A 13330-nucleotide genomic window follows, 5' to 3' on the forward strand; every position below is an offset into this window, starting at 1 on the left:
TGAATTCTTATTTTGTGAGTACTCCTGAAACAATAATGCATGTCTCACTGTTGATAATAAAACAAAATCCACTGACATCATTTCTAAAAGCAGTTAAACATTAACAGAGTTGATGAGGTAGTCATGGGACCAAATTTTCCCAAAATGTCATCTTCCCTGCAGCATTAATTTCTAAAAAGATGAGTGATGTCATGAAACAAGGTTAACTATATTCCTATATATTTATCATCCAAATTGTATGTCATGGACTGGGGGCATCAGATGCAGAGCCTCAGGGAAGATATTTCAAAGTATTCTCAATGGATGAGGAAACAACTGAACAAACACACAAAAAGAAAATGAATCATGAATACACAAGTAGTATCCTATTTGGCCACAGAAATAAAGCAGGTTGGGATATCTGGGTGCCCATTTGATGTGCTGATCAGCGTGGCATGTCATAATCCACATTTCCCAGGCTTAGAGCAGAAAAAAATGTTCACTTTTATTTTGCTCTTCTTCCTCCTGAATATTCCACTTCATGTGGCAAGTTTAATTCATCCCAGGTGCTTTTGGAGAATGAAGCAGAGTGAGGACAAGGATGGAGCACTGCAGCCATGTGCCTTCGTACTTGAGGTATTTCCCAGGCCAATGAACATGAACTATTTCATAGAACCTTTCAAAGAACCATAAACATCTTTGTATTTGTATGTAAATGTCATCATGAATATTTCATGAGTGGTCAAAAAATAAGGATCAGAGCAATGCCTTGAATGCTCTGCCCTGTTCTTTCAAACTGCACACCAATACACAATGCCATTTTTTTTTAGCGACTCAATGCTATTTTTCTACTTTTAATTTGTCCAGAAAGTGTTTTTTTTTTTTTTTTCTCAAAGTTACACTCCTACTTCCAAATCTGGAAGCTGAGTGAAGAAAGGACTCTATATATTTTTCCATCACTTATATTCTGCCTCTTCACAGTATCTGGGGCACATTTCAGCTGATTTCTTATCAGAAGAAAACCCCACTCTATTTCAAGGAGTATAACTCTAAGTGGGTACAAGTAAATACCCTAAGTGGGTACAAGTAAATACCTATATAATCAGCTGATGGACATTCATTAGATGTGTAGGTCCCTATGCATTGCTAGGGCATCTAATGTTTTTGGCACAACTAGTTGAAGAGAATTTTCACATAGATTTCAGTTATTCTCTCAGAAGCTCTGCCTGTGGTCACACTATGCCTTCAAAAGGTGCATCAAGAATGGATGTAGGAAATCTGCCCACTTTGAATGTCATATGTGTTCCTGTCTCCATACATCTCTTATATGCATGTACAAATGTTGGCCTTTAATTTCAAAGTCCATTTCTTCACTCTCTTTAGACTAAGGAAGGATTGTATGGGATTCAATGATATGTTTGCATTCTTTGAGAACTGAGGATATCCCTGCTTACTTGCCTTGTCAATTGCCTGAGAGACAGTTGTAGCATCTCCGAATTGGCAACAGTAGCTAATAGGTACAGAGGGGTTACCTACTAGTTAAACTTTGCAGTTGTATAAGAAGCATGTGTCTATTTTCTGTATGTATCTAAGCAGTCAATTCTCTGACACTACTATCACATTTACATTTAGATAATTATATTAAATATATCTGCACATTTTACCTATTTTACACTATACACATTTTTGTTTTCAGACTCCCTGAGAGTAGACTCCCTTCCAAAGACAGCACTTGAGTCCACTAGGGGACTCTAACAGCTCAAGTATTTGATGCTGGACTTAGTGTTTGAGATTCACAAGTTCAGCTCTCAAATTCCTATTCTGAATTACTTCATTTTCAATGACACTTTTCTGTGTGATATTAAAAAATATTTTAAAAATATGTTATTTAAACTACATAAATTAAATTACATAAACTACTATTTTAATACATAGAGATATCACAGTGGTAAAATTTCTAAGCGGGAAACAGATTGTATTTAAGTTTGAGTGAACTATTCAGAATGAAGGTATATACTTGATCTTCATTTCTTAAGTGGTATGAAATGAATGGGAAGAAACAGGAGTTATTATTCTTCCCATAAACATAAACACAAACTGGTATTATTCTCTTCCAACTGACCTGTTCCCCATTTTTATTATATAAAACTCCATAAACAGTTTCCATACATTTTACATTCTAGAGTCTTGTATTTTACAAACATGTAACACCAGCACATAGAAAGCTAATTAGGATGCTAGTCTCGTGTTAGTGTAACTGGAAAGGTATTCAGTAGTTGTAGTATAGAAACATTATGTTGTCAGATATACACAGTGTGAGTATGTGGTATGATGTTGTAAACATAAAATAAGTGAACAATACTGAGGAGGTAGTACATACCCTTAAGCTCTATACTCAGAATCTAGAGAAAGCATATCCCTGTGAATTTGAAGACAGTTTAATCTACAGTAATTATTATTCAAAATCATGGGCTCTATTCCCTATTTATGACCTAACTGAGCATTAATGCTATCCATACCCACAAGTGAATACAGTCATATATCTTTACCAAATACATCTCTGGTATTTGAATTCATTTAAAATAAATTCTTAAAAAAGATTTTATTTCTTCAATGGATAAAACAGAAAGAAAATAGATGAAGATGTTCAGGATGAGATATGTTAACTATATTGCCCACTCATTATAAAGAATTATAAGTACAAGAACCAAATGTTTCCCAGACAATTGTGCACACATCTGATATTTATGAATGCCTTATCTAATTCAGTTAATCTTATGAAATTAACTGAATTAGATAAGGCATTCATAAATACCATAAATTGAATGGCTCACACATCACATGCATTTTTCATATTGTTCAATAATTTAAAAATGAAAGGATGATCAGGTTTACTGTTTGATCAAATCCTGTGGCCTTGTCTTTACCTTCTGAGCAAGCACTCAAATGCCAGAGATGGACAAGGCTCTCTGTGGTAGATGCTGATGGCTCATCTTATTTATAGGATAAAAACCCTCATGAATTTTTAAAGGTTTTGTAAGCTTCCATCTTCTTATGTCATCCCAACATCCAAGCACAGACAATTTCTTTCAGTCTTTGGTAGTGGTTTGGAATAATATCCAATGCAGGATAATGTTTGAATTGATTACACATGATTATCTGTAAATATGTCTCTATTAATCACTGTAACATTTTACAGAAAAGGAGATGACAACAATCAGTTTTCACTGGCCTTAGCTTTTTCAGTGGATGAAGTCAACAGGAACCCTGATCTTTTACCAAATATGTCTTTAACATTTGGATATCTAACAGATAGTTGCAACTTCATGTCACAAGCATACAATATCATTCAGTCTTCTGTAGAATGTCATTATAATGCCCCTAATTATGACTGTATTGAATCGGGCATGTGTTTAGTGATGCTTTCAGGACCAAACTGGGAAGGATCGTTAATAGCTGGGAAAGTAATGGACCTCTACCATTCTCAGCAGGTGAGATTTTGTGTGGTAGTTTTGCAAGAAAACCTGTCACTATTGGTGCCATTCCAAGATGCTTAGAAGAATGTTCGGGGAAACTGGCCTTACACTTATGTCAAACTATGTTGTTCAAGTATACTATTCAGAGATTTCGTGGGCCTTTTATATTTCCCTTTTTGAAGTATAGATAAGGGAAAAAGTATCAGGTAATGTGGTATTTAAGAACTCTTTGTAGAAAAGTGTGTTTAGAAGGTGTTAGGAGTGCTTGGCACCTCATGCTTCTCCCTCTGTCCTAGTTCATTCAGCTTACCTTTGGACCCTTTCATCCTATCCTGAGTGATCATGAACAATTTCCCTATCTGTATCAGATGACCCCCAAGGACACATCTCTAGCTCAGGCCATGATTTCCCTCATACTTCACTTCAGCTGGAACTGGGTTGGGTTGGCCATCTCAGACAGTGATCATGGTATCCAGTTTCTCTCATATTTGAGAAGAGAGATGGAAGAAAATATAGTCTGCTTAGCCTTTGTGAACATGATTCCAGTCAACAAGCATTTATACATGTCAAGAGCTAAAATATATTATAACTGAATCATGACATCATCCACAAATGTTGTTATCATTTATGGTGAAACAGACAGTACTCTAGCTATAAGCTTTAAAATGTGGGAATCTCTAGGTATACAGAGACTATGGATCACCACCTCACAGTGGGATGTTATTTCAAGTAAGTGTGACTTAACATTTGACTCATCTTACAGGACTCTAACTTTTGCACACCATCATGCTGAGATTTTTGGTTTTAAAAAATTTCTACAGACATTGAGCCCTCTCACCCCAAATGAATACCTGGCAACTCTGGAGTGGATGAACTTTAACTGTGAAGTCTCAGGTTTTAATTGTAGGATACTGAAGAATTGCTCATCCAATGTCTATTTGGAAAGGCTAATATTACAGACTTTTGATATGGCTTTTAATATTGCCACTTATGATATATATGATGCTGTGCATATTGTGGCCCAATTTTTCCATGAGATGCATCTTCAGCCCATGGATAAACGGAAGGGATCCAATTCTAATTGCTTGAAGGTAGTGTATCTTATATTGGATGATGTTTGTTTCATCAATGTCAAAGTCTTTAATAGACTCTCTGATGCACCATTCTAGTGGATTAGGAAATTTTTCCTCAAATATAAAGGTGTCTGAACTGTTTTGCACCTGAAAAAGTAAATATATTTGTTATAAATCTCAATGACAAAGGCAGTGGAGTAGAACATACAATTTATCAATGAAAATCAGTGATTTTTTAAAAGAGAATATCCTCACCCCTCTTCTAATTCTGGAAACATCTATGTCCTTCCTCATTAATCCTCTCTGTGATGGGAAGATAAGCTTTCATTCATTAATTGTCAAATATCTGCTAGTCAGTGTAGGCACTGGTTTTTAAAAGTGTAATTAAGTGATTCTTCCCCAACTCTAGGCTCTGGAACACACAGGAAGTAATGGTAGGTTTCTGTTCAATACATTCATATGTACCCATGTGTGTGGATAAATGGTTATCATTGTTCATGGGTGTATGGGTGTGTTGCTGTGTATCTGTGTGTATATCTGTGTTGATGTGTAAATATGTGTTTCTGTCTATCTGCATATATGTCTGTTTGTATAACAGCATAAATTTGTCTTACATCAATATTTTTTCATAGGTGTATGTTTATGTGTGTATATTCCTGTGTGTATGTGTCAATGTATGTGTCAACATGTGCCTATGTGTGTGATTTGTGTGTATTTTTGATTTGATTGCACATATGTATATCTGTGTGTATTTGTGATCTGCATCAATGTCTTCCTGTGTGTTTGTATCTGAATATGTCTTTGAATTTGTGAGTGGGGGGAGGGAGGCAGTGTGGTTTTTGTGGGTTTCTGTTTCTGTGTGTCTGTTTGGATGACAAGTGTGTCTTTGTGTGCCTTTATAGTCATATGTGTGTCTTGGCTTACATGTGTATATGTAAGTAAATAGTATGTGGCTGTATTATGTATGTATCTCTGTATGAATCTAAGTCTGTGTGCATCTATATGTGGGTGAATGTTTAATATTTATGTTTGGTGTCTGCATGTATGTCTTTCTGTGTGTGTGTTTGGTTGTTTCCTCAGAAAGAACTAAAATTCTAGGGACATTTTGATAATTTTATTAATCCACTTGCTTTCATTGATATTTCACATCTGGGCACCTTCAATCAAGTTGTGTTTAAGATAGAATCAGAATATGTTTTCTGACTTCAAGGCAGGGTGCTTAAACTATAAAATGCTGACTGTCTTTCCGCAATACTCCATTTTTAGGAAGATCAACTTCACGAATCCTGCTGGGGGCAAAGTGAATATGAAACAGAAAGAAATACTGAGGGCAGAGTATGACATTTTCCAGGTTTGGAATTTCCCAAATGGTCTTGGACTTAAGGTGAAGATTGGAAAGTTCAGCCCATATTTTCCACTTGGTCAACAGCTCCATTTATATGAAGACATTATAGAGTGGGCCACAGGAAGTAGAGAGGTGAGTCTGACCTAATTCTTCTGATTTCCATTACAAAGCAGTAACACTGTCAATTGATCTGTTTGTGTTTCCTTGTAACTTAGTTAAATGAAATAGACTATCACACAAAGAACCATTCTTTAGCCTCCTTTAATATGTCTTGTTAGGAGCCACCAACCGCCATTCAGAGATTGCGCTGGCCCCGAATCGCCAGTTCATAAATAACTCCATATAACGCAATTACAGAGCTCTGTGGCTGATTTACACTGCACCTGCAAGAGTGTTGATATAATGACCTTGTGTCCCCAAGCCTATCCAGTGGCTCCCCGTGCTTGAATTCTGGCAGAATCCAATCACAGAGTAACCCATTCCCTTGGTTTCCCAAATAAACAGCTGCTCTTTTGTTCTCGGGCCCCTCACCTCCCCTTCTCCCTTAATCAAGAGGCGCTCCAATAAAGTGTGATCTGAGAAGAATCCTCAAGTGGTGGTCATTCTTCCTCGCTGGTCGAGGGAGCTCGCCACAGCTGGTGCTGAAACCCGGGACATTCGGACACCAGTTGAGGGGTCAAAGAGGATTCAGAACTCAACACACTGAGCAGCAATGTTGGTAAGTTCTCTCAGATATGCTGATTGCTGGGATTGATCCGCTTGTGTTTGCCTTAGTGTTCTTTCTTATGGTGATTGCTGTTTTCTCTTGCTGTTTTTTTCTGCACTGCCACAGGCCCGGCAGGGAGTGTCTTTGTTGGGTTTTTCCCTTCCCAGGTAGGCAGATTCTAAAGCCCAGTAAGAAGGAAGCAATGTGGAAATTATTAGGGAAGGACGAAAGGCACTGAGCAAACACCAGGACAGTCTGTCAGAATCAGACTCTAAAGGAGAGAACCTAAGTAGGCCTAAAAAGAGAAAAGAAAAAATTAAAGACAAGGATAAAGAAAACAAACCAGAGAAGAAAGAAAATTTAGAAAAGAAAGGGAACCCTTTATATCCAGTATTAGAAGAGTTTGCAAACCTTGATTTTTCTGATGATGAGTTAGACCCTGATAAGGAGGAAGATTTAGAGGAAGCTGCCGCTAAGTACAAGGAAGAGAGATATGGGCTGCGGCGGCCCCCTCCTTATAAGGTTTCTGCTGGGATGAGTGTGGAACCAACACCGCCTTCGGGACCACGCCCACCCCCGGCACCACCTCCGTATCTGCAAACAGGCGGAGTTGCCATTTTATCAGAAGGGACATCTGGGCGCAGCTAGCGTCCGCGTTCCCAGTTTTTGAAGACCCACAAACAATAGGTATCATGACCCTGTGCCTTATAAACAGCTAAAGGATCTGGTGGAGGCTGCTCGAGCCTACGGAGTAACAGCTAGTTATACTTTAACCTTGTTGACTAGGCTCACCACACAGGCTATGACTCCAACAGACTCTTGAGAAAGCATTCCAAGCAACCATTCAAGCATTGAAAAGGAAGGGGTTGTTTGTTGCTCCAGATAAAATCCAACAGTCAACAGTGATAAAGTTTCTGGGGGTGGTTATCCACCCCTTAATAATTTCACCACAAAAGGTTTCTATTCGAACTAGTCACTTAAAGACACTTAATGATTTTCAACAGTTGCTAGGAGATATTAATTGGGTTCGAGGGTATCTGCATATTCCTCGAGCAGAATTATTGCCATTATATGCAATTTTAGAAGGCAATCCAGATGTAAATTCTCCTAGGGAAATAACTCCTGCAGCTAAGACAGCTCTGGAGAAGGTTGAAAAAGCCATGATGAAAGCCCAGTTGTGTATGTTTGATCCTGCACAGCCTTTGATTCTGTGTATATTACAGACAAAAAATTATCCAACAGGTATGTTATGGCAAGAAGGTCCTTTATGGTGGTTACATGGAAACTCGTTGGGTGCAAAGACCATCCAAAATTATCCCACCTTGGTTGCTATTCAATCATTGACAGGCTTCAAATATAGCTTGACACACTTTTCCAAAATGCCTGACAAATTGGTTATTCCCTATACAAAAGATCAAGTGGAAGTTTTGGCTGGTACAGTAGATGATTTGGCAATACTTATTTGTGCCTTTCCTAATGTTATTGATAATCATTTGCCAAAACATGAATTGCTTTCTTTTGTTGATAAAAATGTGGTCTATTTTCCAAAGATTACTTCCAAGGTACCAATAATTTCTGCATTAAACATATTTACTGATGGTTCTAAGACTGGTAAAGCTGCTTTTGTTGTTCAAGGACAAGAACCTGTTGTTTTAGATTTCCAACCTGATACCCCACAAATCACCGAGTTCCAGACTGTTTTGGAAGCCTTCAAAAGATTTTCAGAACCGTTTAATTTGTTCTCAGACTCACAGTATGTAGTGAATTCAGTCGCTTCCATTGAAGTAGCAGCATCTATTAAACATACTAGCACGGTGTCTAATATCCTGCAACAGATACAAACTTAAATACTGAATAGGGAGCATCCTTTTTTCGTTGGGCACATTCAAGCTCATACCTTGCTCCCGGGACCTATGTCCCAGGCTAATGATCTAGTTGACCATGCTACTTGATCCTTGGCCCTTGTGGTGACAGATCCCGTACAGTCTGCTAAGGAGTTTCACAAATTGTACCACGTGCCAACAAATACATTGAGACAGAAATTCTCAATTCCCAGACATTTGGCGAGAGATATTGTAAAATCTTGTTCTTCCTGTGTAACTTTTCTCCAACCACCACATGTGGGTGTGAATACAAAATGACTTAAACCTAATGTATTATGGCAGATGGATGTTACTCATATTCCTGAATTTGGAAAATTGAAATACGTTCATGTATCAGTTGATACCTATTCTGGAGTCATTCATGCCACACCCTTAGCTGGGGAAAAGGTGGTTCATGTCCTGACCCACTGCCTGGAAGCATGGGCAGCTTGGGGAAAGCCTCAGCGTCTAAAAACAGACAACGGTCCTGCATATATATCTCGCGGATTCCGTACCTTCTGTGCACAACTCCAAGTGACACACACATTAGGCCTGCCTTATAATCCTCAAGGTCAAGGCGTTGTTGAAAGAGCCAACAGAAGTATCAAAGAACTACTTCAAAAACAAAAAAGGGGGATAGCAGAGTATGCTTCTCCCAGAGAGAGAATATCTCTTGCACTCTTTACTCTTAATTTTCTAATTTTGAATGATGCTGGTGATTCGGCAGCTGATAGACACATTATGGCACCTCCTTATCAGGAAAGGAGAGTGATGTGGAAAAATGTACTTGATAACAAATGGTATGGACCGGATCCCGTAATACCGAGATACAGGGGAGCTGTATGTGTTTTCCCACAGAATCAAGAAGATCCAATTTGGGTTCTAGTACACCTGACTCGACCCATTGATGATGCCCCTGAGGACAACATGGAGTCAGATTCGAATCAGGCTACTGAGGTGCCTGTTATGGATAATGTTGACCAACTGCCTAGGACCGGTAAAGTCTGAACAAATATTGTGGGCCCTGATGAAAGCCTGGCCTTATCCAATGCCACTTACATCGCAATCAGGGGTGTTCCCTTTTTTCTTTAGCTCTAATGAAACATTAGAATGGCCATCTGTGCCTGTGGATAAGAGTAAGGAGATTAATAATTTTTCCACAGCTAGCCTTGTAAATACGCTCTGCTTCACGGTTCAAACTGATCATGTTCCAACCAATCCTTGTGTTGTTCTTATCAAGCAGACACTGGGATGGTTTGGACCCCCTAATATTACCCACGGGAGAGAAATCGGAAACGCTATTATCCTCACTGTATTAACCCCAAGAGCAGTTAGTAAAGGTAACGGCTCTGCTCCCCGTAGACAGCCCTCAGTTCTACCACGAAGTGTAGGCTCAACTGATTGGCCCCCAACGTGGACAGGCTGTCAGGGTAGCTTAACTCCTAATTGGGATAATGTGAATAAGACATTTTCCTTATCCTTGAAAACTTCACCCTTTAGTAAAACCTTTACTAGTTTTAATTTTTCCTTTAATAGCCCTTTAATGGCTACCAAATCTAATCCCTTTGATTCTTGGGTTTTGTGTAATGAGATAGGAACCTGTAGTCAGCGTAATGCTTTGGGATTTGTATTAGGTGTTGCCTTTAAAAATTGTAGCTATTCTTTTCATTCTGGGGAGACATTTGAACAAAATGTTACAGAAAATTGCAATAAGCCCATGGAATTCAAATCCACACCAGTTTGTGTGTGGCCCCCGTTTCTTTTGGTGGTTTTTAATTATACACAGAGTGTTTTAAATTGCAGTAATCAAACATGTTTGTTAACCCAATGTTGGAATGCTTCATTGCATGATGCCATGGTTGTGGTGAGGATACCCACTTATGTGCCCATGCCTGTTAAGGTACAAGAAGGAGAATTGCCGATGCTGCTAAATAGACATAAAAGAGATTTTGGTATTACAGTGGCCATTGTAACTGCTATTGCCCTTTCTGCCACTGCCGCTGGTGTTGCTGCAGCATCTCTTGCCACATCTGTCCCTACAGCAAAAGCTTTAAATAAGCTGATGGGGAATACAGCTCAAGCCCTCAGCACTCAGACAGCTATTAATGGACAGTTGCACCGTGACATAGTCCTAATCAATCAGCGATTTGATCTACTCCAAGAACAGGTAGATATATTGCAACAAGTTGTCACAGCAGCCTGCATAGTCCCTATGAGTGGCCTCTGCTTGACGAAGGTCCAATATGAGAATTTTAGTAGAGCTGCTAACTATTCTCAACAATTGAGTGCTCATTTAACAGGAACTTGGACAGCTGAATTTGATAACCTAACCAGCATACTGAGACGAGAGATCATCCTGGTTAATTCTACTCGGGTGCACCTGGCCACCGTGGATGAGATGTTGTCTTGGCTGCGGTCTTCTATTAGCTTCCTGAAGGAGTGGGCGGGAATGGGATTGCTTTTAGCCTGCTGTTTGGGAGGGAGCATGTTGTGCCTGTGGTTGATCTGCTGTATGCGAGCACGTGCTCACAGGGACAAGGTCTATATGACTCAAGCTCTAGCAGCCTTAGAGAATGGCTCCTCTCCTGCCATATGGCTAGCAGCCCTTAAGAATGCCTAACCCTCTTTACACAGCCCTTGCACCCCTAGGACTAAGTAGTCCAATGCCCTCGGGAGGGTGTGTGAGAGATTTGTCTAAACATAGCCTTTGTAACCCTGGGGCATCGGTCCATTGCACATGGGAAGGTATGCTTTTGACTTTGCTGTTCTACCATCCTCGATCGGTTCACACATCATGAGGTGGGGACCTGACTGGATGATCTAGTACAGTGCTGGCATTCTATTAATAAAGAAGGGGGAGATGTTAGGAGCTGCCAACCGCCATTCAGAGATGGTGCTGGCCCCGAATCGCCAGTTCATAAATAACTCCATATAAGGCAATTACAGAGCTCTGTGGCTGATTTACACTGCACCTGCGAGAGTGTTGATATCATGACCTTGTGTCCCCAAGCCCATCCCGTGGCTCCCCGTGCTTAATATCTGGCAGAATCCAATCACAGAGTAACCCGTTCCCTTGTTTTCCCATATAAACAGCTCCTCTTTTGTTCTCGGGGTCCCTCACCTCCCGCTCTCCCTTAATCAAGAGGCGCTCCAATAAAGTGTGATCTGAGAAGAATCCTCGAGTGGTGGTCGTTCTTCCTCGCTGGTCAAGGAGCTCGCTGCAATGTCTCTCCATTTTACTTTCTGATGTGATTTTTATTAATTCTTTGAGGATTTCAGGCATGCATACATTGAATTTTTATCATACTATAAAAATGTTTCTGTTTTAATATGAATATAAAAATGCTTTTACCACTGTTTAATATTATTTACAGCAAAGTAAGCAAAATACTCTTTGTACGTCTCTGGTTACTACACAGTGATTTTCCTCTTCACTATTGAACCTCTGTCACCTGTGCTAAAAGAGTGAGGCTGATTGTAAATAATCAGTAAAGTAAACATACACAATTCATTATTTTTATTACATAATATGTTTTAAGCATTTTTTACTAATATGCCCGAAATTAGCAACATCTCTAGCCATACATTAACATCACATTTTCATGACACTTTAGATACACTATGACTTATAATCTTGTTTTTTCTCTCTTTCTTTTTCTTTTGGGTGGGTATGTGTGTTTGTCTGCATGTATGTCTGTCCAGCCTTGGAATGTGTGATATAAATGGATGCCCTAACAGTGAATTGGATCCCTGGGAACTGGAGTAAGTGTAGTGCCACAAAGTAGGTACCAAAAATCAAACTTGAGCCCTGGTCTTGAGCAGCAACAGTTATTGATAGCTGAGCCATTTCCAGCCCTAAATTTTATCCTGTAAAAGAAATTGCTAACTAGAGAATCATTTCTTGGTTCCATTAATTCTTTCATAGTTCTATCAAACAAACTAGGTTATGTTTAGTTTCATTGTCTATGTGGGAGGAGGTATTGGTAGTAAAGAAATTGGTTGTTAAAAATTTATAATGGAGATATTCCATTATGGGTCTTTGGTATGCTATAGGTTGGAATTTTGATGTGGGTGTTTTGAAGGTTTCCAATTCAAAATTTCCAATTACAAAGTGGCTTGAGTTTTAAAGAAATGTACTTCAGGAAAATCATGAAGTTTGATCTGAAGTTGTATCACAGCCCAGAGAGTAAAGAAAATTGAAATAATTCCCTGAATCTTATCAGACCATCAGAAACTAACACAAAACCATGGCAACTGAACAACTCTCTAGTGAAAAGTAGGTCCAGACAGAAACAAAAACAAACAAACAAACAAAAATCATCCTAGAAATCAATGAAAATGAATACACTGCATACACAAACTTGTGGGACACAAGGAAAAGTGGTCATAAGGTGCAAGTTCATATTACCAATAGCTTACATAAAAATACTGATGGAATATAACACTAATAATTTCAAGGCACACCCAAAAGCTCTAGAAAAGCAACAACAAAAATAATGTCACCAGAGGAGTAGAAAGAAAGACATATTCAAAATGAGGGCTGGAATCAATAAAATAGAAATAATGTGAACAAAATAAGAACCAATAACTCAAGGGCTCAGTTCTTGGAGAAATTTAACAACATAGTAAATGAAAAGGGGCAAACAACAGACACTGAGGAATTCCAGGGAATTATGAGAACATACCTTTAAAATCTAAGCAATACCATTAAAATCAGAAACAAGGCAAGGCTGTCCCCTCTCCCCACAACTATTCATTATAGTACTTGAAGTTATAGCCAGAGCAACAAGACAACATAAGGTTAAGTGGATACCAATTGGAAAGGAAGAAGTCAAGCTCTACCTATTTTCAGATGACATGATCATATACATGAGTGACCCCAAAAATTC

General features: G+C 38.9%; 1 pseudogene; it reads left to right on the plus strand.

The window, feature by feature from the left end:
* The first annotated feature begins 474 nt into the window (after nucleotides 1-474).
* Nucleotides 475-13330, plus strand: part of LOC118568988 — a 41586-nt pseudogene continuing 28730 nt past the window's right edge.

The sequence above is a fragment of the Onychomys torridus genome, chromosome 17 (assembly GCF_903995425.1).
Source record: "Onychomys torridus chromosome 17, mOncTor1.1, whole genome shotgun sequence".
Classification (NCBI taxonomy): domain Eukaryota; kingdom Metazoa; phylum Chordata; class Mammalia; order Rodentia; family Cricetidae; genus Onychomys; species Onychomys torridus.